Raw genomic sequence first — 9,025 nt, 5'->3', positions numbered from 1 at the left:
CTAATTTACAGAGCTATAAGGAGGAGCCAAATGGGAACCTGTGGAGGCTACCAAGCATGGCTCCTACAGGAAAATGTGGGGAATCCATATGGGTCTCAGGAAGGATACAGAGGTTCACATGGGCCTTTAGGACAGGAGTCTGAGGTCCACAGGGAGGTCTGTGGGGAAGATGTCTGGGATCCACATGGAATTTACAGGAGCTAGCTTTTGGCTCATGTGGATCCTACAGAGGAAATGTTGAGGTTTCATGTGATGACCACAGAAAAATTTTTCCCAATTAGGAGAGTCACAAGAGCCTTCTATTTTGCAAACAACTGAGGTAGAAAGAGTACTCAGGTGCAAAGTCGGAAGCCTGCCTTTGTCTTAGTAGGTTGCACCTTCCATATTTAGATAAATGGAAGGGAGCAATGCTTTTAGCACTGAAAATCATTTAAACAAACTTTTATTTATTTATTCATTTTGAGACAGAGTCTGACTCTGTTGCATGGCATCAGTGCCATGGCATCAGCCTAGCTCACAGCAACCTCAAACTCCTGGGCTCAGGTAATCCTTCTGCCTCAGCCTCCCAAGTAGCTGGGACTACAGGCATGTGCCACCATGCCTGGCTAATTTTTTCTATATATATTTTTAGTTGGCCAATTAATTTCTTTCTATTTAGAGACGGAGTCTTGCTCTTGCTCAGGCTGGTTTCGAACTCCTGACCTTGGGTGATCCACCCACCTTGGCCTCCCAGAGTGGTAGGATTACAGGTGTGAGCCACCACGCCAAGCCCAACAAACTTTTATTTAAAGGTATTTGCTGATCACCACCTACTAAGCAGCATAGGCAGTGATTTAGAATACAGACCTAGAAGGTCACAATGGAAAATCCCCAGCTCTTCCCACCAAAAGTCCCTAGCCCAGCCCAAACGGTATAAAAGGCCTCACCCCCTTCAAACAGGTGTGACTTCTAGGCCCCCCTCCCTTGGGACCCCAGAACCACACCTGGGAGCACTAAATAAAGCCACGTTGTTTGGCCCCACTCTTTCTCTCTCTCTGTCTGTTTCTTTTGCCGCCAAAAAGCTTTATTTACACTGGGTACATGTCTTTCTCATAGTGGAGGGCAGGATAACAGAGCCTGAGAAAACCAAACCATGCAATAACAAATTTCAAGCTTTTTTTCAGATGTAGAGAATGTCACATCTGCTGACATGCTGTTAGTCAAAGCATGTCATATGATTAGCTTAAAATTAATTCATGGGGGATAGGGAGATATGCTCCCCCTACAGGATGCCAGGGAAGTCACATGACAAATGGTAGTCATGTTTAATCTCATTGCAACAAGGAAGCAAGTAACTTGGAGCGGTAATTCAATCAATCACCCATGGGGCTAGCTCCAGGTTGCTTATCTTTTCCTGCCCAGCTTAGTCTGAATGACGAAAGACTGATCCTAGCACTCTGGGAGGCTGAGGCAGGAGGATCACTTGAGGTCAGGAGTTTGATACCAATCTGAGCAAGAGTGAGACATGCCCCCCAGCCCCATCTCTACTAAAAAATAGAAAAAATTGGCTGGGCGTGCTGGTGTGTGCCTATAGTCCCAACTACTCAGGAGGCTGAGGCAAGAGGATCACTTGAGCCCAGAAGTTTGAGGTTGCTGTGATCTAAGCTGACACCACTCCAGCCTGGGCAACAGAGCAAGACTCTGTCTCAAAAAAAAAAAAAAAAAAAAAAGTCTTTTCTGGGAGAGTATCTACAGTACAGGCCAGTAAACAACTAAGAGGAACACCAACATTTACTGACCCTTAATATGTCTGAGTGAGATGCTAAACCTCATGACTCTCCTATGAAGTAAGTGCTATTATCCCCATTTTATAGATGAGACAATTGAGGTTCAGAGAGGAAAAGTGCTCTGCCCAAGGAAATAGAACGGCTGTATCTAAGAAATGGAAGAACCAATATCTTTAGGCTGGCTTTCCCCAGAAGCAGACACTGAGGAGATAAGGATGTTAGTACAAGTGGACTATTTAAGAGAGGATTCCAGGGAGCACTAGTTAGAGGAGTGGGGGAAGTAAAACAAAGAAATAAAGAAAACCAGGCCGGCGCGGTGGCTCACGCCTGTAATCCTAGCACTCTGGGAGGCCGAGGCGGGCGGATTGCTCGAGGTCAGGAGTTCAAAACCAGCCTGAGCAAGACCCTGTCTCTACCAAAATATAGAAAGAAATTAATTGACTAACTAAAAATATATATACAAAAAAAATTAGCCGGGCATGGTGGCGCATGCCTGTAGTCCCAGCTACTAGGGAGGCTGAGGCAGTAGGATCGCTGAGCCCAGGAGATTGAGGTTGCTGTGAGCCAGGCTGACGCCACGGCACTCACTCTAGCCTGGGCAAGAAAGTGAGACTCTGTCTCAAAAAAAAAAAATAAAGAAAGAAAGAAAGAAAACCAATATAGGGTGCAGTAATGAGGTTACCACTGTGGGCAACTGGGGCTTAATCCTGCTGGGGATCTCTGGGACAGTGCAGAAGACAACACAATCATCCCACTGAAGGGGTGAGGAGACTGAGGGCTTCTCATTAGTTGAGACCTGCTCCTGGCATCTGTGGCCTGCCCATGTGCCTTCTGAGCAGAGAAAGCCATCAGGCAGGGAATCCCAGGAGCCTGCAGTAAGCCATCAGGAATGGTTAAGGGGGTGTGGGGAGGGCACTATGCAGTAGCATCTACTACAACCAGACCTAAACCCAAGTCTGTCTGGCTCCTGAGCCACATCACGCTGCCTCCAAGATAATCCTATTATTACCCATGTTGTTAGTCCTGTGGATGTTTGGAATATAGAGTCTGCTTTCTTAAGAAAGAGGCTCCTGCTCACCCAACCTCCTCCATGCACCTGATCTTGTAAGATGCCAGGTCTCTGACACTTAGCATGTGTGTCTGGTTGCACAGCACTGAGTATACAATGACACACATTCTTGCCTGCAGAGCCATGGAAATGTCAGATCAGCTTGTCCAGCTCCCTCACTACCCAGGGGGGCAATTCAGAGGCTCCGTGAGACTTTCCTAAATGGTGCTTCTCCCCACACTACTTCACACTGCCCCATCTCTGTGTTTGTCTTCTCTTCCACACCAGACTACAGCCATCCCGTGGAATGTTCCAAGACAACCCATGGAATTTGAGAAAGTACTTGCAAATCATATAGGTGATAAAAGACTTGCACCTAGAATATATAAAGACTTTGTACAACTGAATAATAAGAAGACAAAATCAGCTGGGCATAGTATCATGTGCCTGTGGTCCTAGCTATTCTGGAGGCTGAGGCAGGAGGATCACTTAAGCTCTGGATTCTGAGGCTGCAGTGAGCTGTGACATGCCACTGTACTCCCAGTTGAGAAGAAAAAGAAGAAGGAGAAGGAGGGGAAGGGGAAGGAGGAGGGGAGGAAAAAGACAAATATCTCACTTAAAAATGGGCAAAGGATCTGAATAGAAATTTCTTCAGAGAAAATGTACAAATGGCCAATAAACACATGAAAACATGTTCAATATTATTTATGAGTTGGGTAGGGAAATGCAAATCAAAACCACAATGAGTTATCACTTTACATCCACTAGGATGACTATGATTAAACAGACTAACAGATGACTATAATTACAGATGACTATAATTAAATAGGTGGGGCATGGTGGCTCACTCCTGTAATCCTAGCACTTTGGGAGGCTGAGGCAGGAGGATCTCTTGAGCCCACGAGTTTGAGGTTGTAGTGAGCTATGATGATGCCACTGTATTCTAGCCTGGGTGACAGAGCAAGACTCTTATCTCAAAAAAAAATTAAAAATTAAAAAAGACATTCTTCTCCTCAAATGTCTCTCACACACACAAAGACATAATAATAAGTACTGGTGAAGATGTGGGGAAATCAGAACCCTCATACACTACTGGTGGGACTGTAAAATGGGGCAGCTGCTTTGGAAAAGTTTAGTAGTTCCTAAAAAATTAAACATAGATTTACCATTTGACCCAGTAATTCTACTTCTAGGTATATATCCAAAAGAAATGAAAACATTTTCACGAAAAGACCAAAGATATTTGTTACAACTTTATTCATAGTAGCTAAAAACTAGAAACAACCATCAACGAGAAAATGGATAAACAAATATTTGCATATTCACACAATGGAATATGACTCAACAATAGAAATGAATGAATAACTTACATACAACAATGCGGATGAATCTCAGAAATGTTACAATAAGCTAGATCAAAAAAGACATACTATATGATTCCACTTGCATGAAGTTCAACAACAGGAAATTAATGTGAAAGAAGTCAGAATAGTGGTTGGCAAGAGGGCTAGATCAACTGGAAAGACAGAAAGAAAATTTCTGGGGTGATAGAAATATTCTGAATCTTTTGAAGGGTGGTAGTTACAAGTGTATAAAATTATCAAAACTCATAACACCTAAAACTTTAGATAGGTGCATTTTATTGGATATAAACTATAACTCAGTAAATTACTATTATCATTAAAAAGTGGGGGTCATGCTGGGTGTGGTGGCTCACACCTGTAATCCTAGCACTCTGGGAGGCTGAGGTGAGAGGATTGCTCAAGGTCAGGAGTTCGAAACCAGCCTGAGCAAGGGCAGGACCCCCGTCTCTACTATAAATAGAAAGAAATTAATTGGCCAGCTAAAATATATAGATAGAAAAAATTAGTGGGGCATGGTGGCGCATGCCTGTAGTCCCAACTACTTGGGAGGCTGAGGCAGAAGGATTGCTTGAGCCCAGGAGATTGAGGTTGCTGTGAGCCAGGCTGATGTCACCGCACTCACTCTAGCCTGGACAACAAAGTGAGACTCTGTCTCAAAAAAAAGAAAGAAAAAAATTAGCTGGGCACGGTGGCAATGCCTGTAGTCCCAGCTACTCGAGAGGCTGAGGCAGCAGGATCACTTGAGCCCAGGAGTTTGAGGTTGCTGTGAGGTAGGTTGATGCCACGGTATTTACTCAAGGAAACAGAGTGAGACTCTGTCTCAGAAAAAAAAGAACACAAAAAACAAAAAGCAAACCTGTTCCCATTAATTGCCCAGAAAGAAAAAAATGCCTTCCACAAGTCCCAGCCTGGGCCTGGCCCTGGTGAGCACTACCCTTAGGCGCTAGCCAAGCCCCTGGATACCAAATCCACAGGACACATGCCAGTCCTCACCTGCCTGACCTCCTGGATACCTTGCAGAGCCAGTGTTGCTTTTATCTGTCTCCCTCCCTTCTCAGCCTGACATCCTCTGCCCTGGCAGCCTCACCCCTCCCAAGTCCCCTGCTACCTCTGAGCTGCTGGGTGTTCCCAAAGCTCTGTCTCTGGTCCGAATTCCCTTCTGCACTCCAGCCCCATCCCACACGGGAGCCCCAGGTCTCTTCTGTATATCGGTACCTCCTTCTGTGACCCTGCCTCCAAAAATGGCACTAACATCAGTAATAAGACAAGGCTATGGCATGTAGCCCCTGATATGATTCACTGATCTCTGTGACATTCTTACCAAAAAAAAAAAAAATGCATGACCTCTAGCCAATCACAAGAAAACATTGACAAACTCCAACTGAGGGACATTTTACAAACTAACTGACCAGTACTCTTCAAAAATGATTGCATCAACCTTCAATCACCCAAGCCAGTCTCCTGGAAGTTAAGTCCCATCAATTCTGCTTCCCCATATCTTTGGAATCAATCTTTCTTTTTGCCTCCCCACATCCACTGCCCTAGTCTGTCACCTCTCACCTATTTTACTGCAACATCTTCCCAAAGGTATCACACCCTCCAGTCGTTCCCCACCTAACACCCACGTAAGCCATTCTCCCCCAAGCAGCCTAGGGATCTTAACCATGTCACTCCCCTACTTAGGACTCCCCTGAGGCTCCCCACTGCCTCTGTAGACGCACACCCTCTCCCTGCCTTGGCTCTCAGCCCTCAGACCTCAGCCCAGTCACCTGTCCAGCCACATCTTTCGCACACTGCCACCCGAGGGCACTCCAGCCACGCAGAACTGCTTGTAGCTCTAAGAGTTCAGGTTCTCCACCCCCTTGCTTTTGCACATGCTGTTCCTGCTGCCCAGACTCCCTCTCTTCCCCTCACTTGACTCCCATCTTTGTTCCTTTGCCCAGAAATTTTTACTCTTCTTAGGACTGAGGTCCAGAAAACCCTCTCAAGTGGAGGCTTTTCTCTCTCTACCCTCCAGGTACCATAGGGCCACAAGGAGCAGGCCGTAGCCTCAGCACGTGATGTCCCGCGTTTCTCAACTTCCCACCCTCTGTCTCCCATTGCTTCTGACAGCAGCTAGGCCTTTGCTCGCGTTTTTTCCCCTGGCTGGCTGGTTCCTACTCATCCTCTGAGTGCCCGCACAAGCCTCACTTTCTCTGCACACCTCCCTGCCTCTGCTTAGTCCCAGCTCCTCCCCTCCCTGCCGCCCAGTGCAGTGTTGTTGCCTAGGTGCCTGACACCCATGACACTGCGTGGGCGGAGGGGAGAGGGTCAGGCCCACCTGATGGCTTGCTCACCACCACCCTAAAACCTGTGGCAGGGAAACGAAACCATGGCTGAGTAGCGTGTTCGTAAATATTTGACAACTGGCTCTTCAGGAAAAAATGCATGTATATGTGCAAGTATATTTATTATACATTTTACTGATATAAAGGATGTTTAGTGCAGAAATTACACATAATATACAATATTCTTTATTACAAATTCCATAAAACCAATTGATTCTTACAGAATAGTTCCATGGTTTTTGCTGAACTCTTGTATCTGCAGGTAACCTGTGTTGCATTTGATAAATGAATGTAGATAATTCACAAAACAATGAATTGAGCTCTGTACTTGTAGTGTTTGCTAATTTTTTTTTTTTTTGAGACATAGTCTCACTTTGTTGCCCAGGCTAGAATGAGTGCCGTGGCATCAGCCTAGCTCACAGCAACCTCAAACTCCTGGGCTCAAGCAATCCTGCTGCCTCAGCCTCCCGAATAGCTTGGGACTACAGGCATGTGCCACCATGCCTAGCTAATTTTTTCCATATATATAGTTGGCCAATTAATTTCTTTCTATTTATAGTAGAGACAGGGTCTCACTCTTGCTCAGGTTGGTTTCGAACTCCTGAACTCGAGCAATCCACCCACCTCGGCCTCCCAGAGAGCTAGGATTACAGGCGTGAGCCACCGCGCCTGGCCTGTTTGCTAATTTTCATGGTATAAATACTTCTGCCACAGAAGATCACTTGAGCTCAGGAGTTCAAGACCAGCCTGAGCAAGAGCAAGACCCCATCTCTACAAAAAGAAAAAAAAAAAAAAACAGGAAAAAAGAAATACTTCTGCCACAGCTGATTTCAAGCTAACAACGTGATGTCCCTGGGTGCAGAGCTGGGCAGAGATGCAGCATAGCACACCATTGTGTAGTGTTCCCACCATACAGATGCAAGAAATACTTCAAGAGCAGGAATAATAGTATGATATAGGAAAGTTATTTGAAAGTGATGAGTTTTCAATATTCATTACCTTTGTTTTAATATACTTTATTTAATCGTAAGTTTATATAATTAAATTTTTAATACTGGCTATGTCTAAGAATCAGCTCACAAAATTGCAAATTTAACAGTTGGTCCTCATGAGCCAGTACAAGCTGCGTCTAGCATACCATGCTTTGAGCCCTGGCCCCCAATTTCCTCTCCAAGCCCAACCTTGCAGCCAGTCTAGGAGACTTCTGCATTCATTGGGTGACCGTCCCAACACTTCAGGCTCGTGATTCCTCTCAGCTCCACTGGCCTTTTTCTGTTCTCCAGCCCCTCACCTGCTCTCCTGGCCTCCCCGGAAGTCTTGCCACACATCACCCTCACCCACAAATAGCATCTTCCTCTCCCACTCTGAACTGCAGCCTCCTCTTCTCCAGCCCTCTCAACACCCCCATACATGCCCTTCACCCTTGAAGAACACCACTCCCTGGGCCCTCACTTGGTCTGTGTCAGTTTTCTCCTCTGGAACATCCCTCCTCCCCGCCCATCCTTCCTTCTGCTGGATCTACACTCATGTCTTTCACCCTGAGTATATAGAAAGTGCACAATAAAGCAATTCACATTTATAATTATTATTTCAGTAGAAGCTCTCTTATCTAATGCAATTGAGACCAGAAGTTAGTCAATTAAACAAAAACAGTACATTTAACATAATCATTTAAAAAATGATACATGGCCAGGCATGGTGGCTCACACCTATCATCCCAGCCATTTGGGAGACTGAGGTGGGAGGATTCCTTGAGGCCAGGAGTGAGAGACCAGACTGGGCAAATATAGTGAGACCCCATCTCTACAAAAAATTTAAAAATTAGCTGGGTGTGGCTGCGCATACTTGTAGTCCCAACTACTCAGGAGGCTGAGGTGGGAGGATTGCTTGAGCCTAGAGTTCGAGGTTATAGTGAGCTATGATTGTGCCATTGCACTCTAGCCTAAAAGATAAATTGGATATCTTGTTTTAACTTAAAACATACAAACCTGACTGATCTTTTGATGTAATGCCAAAGTATTTTGTTTATGAGTCTGCTGATTGGAATTCCACATATCTTTTTCGCATAACAATGCCCATAACAAATTGTCTAAACTTCCACATTCTATGATAAGACCTGTAGGATGCTTTCAAAGCAATCTGAATGCAAAACCTTGGGTTTCTATAGAGTTTTCCCAATCTTTTACAGTAGTCCAAGGCAAACTACACTGTTGTTTTTTGTTGTTGTTGTGTTTTTTCTTAAGAGACAGAGTCTGGCTCTATTGCCCAGGCTGGAGTACAGTGGCACAATTATAGCTCACCATAACCTTGAACTCCTGGGCTCCAGCAATCCTCCTGCCTCAGCCTTCCAAGTAGCTGGGACTACTACAAATACAAACTACCACATCCAGCTAATTTTTTTTTCTTCTTTTTGGTAGACACAGCAGGCCGTGGGGTGGAGGGTGGTGTCTCACTATGTTGCCAGGCTGATCTAAACTCCTGGCCTCAAGCAGTCCTCCTACATTGGCCTCCCATAGCACT

The sequence above is a fragment of the Microcebus murinus genome, chromosome 6, assembly GCF_040939455.1.
Source record: "Microcebus murinus isolate Inina chromosome 6, M.murinus_Inina_mat1.0, whole genome shotgun sequence".
NCBI classification, from domain to species: Eukaryota; Metazoa; Chordata; class Mammalia; order Primates; family Cheirogaleidae; genus Microcebus; species Microcebus murinus.
This window is presented reverse-complemented; position numbering follows the sequence as displayed.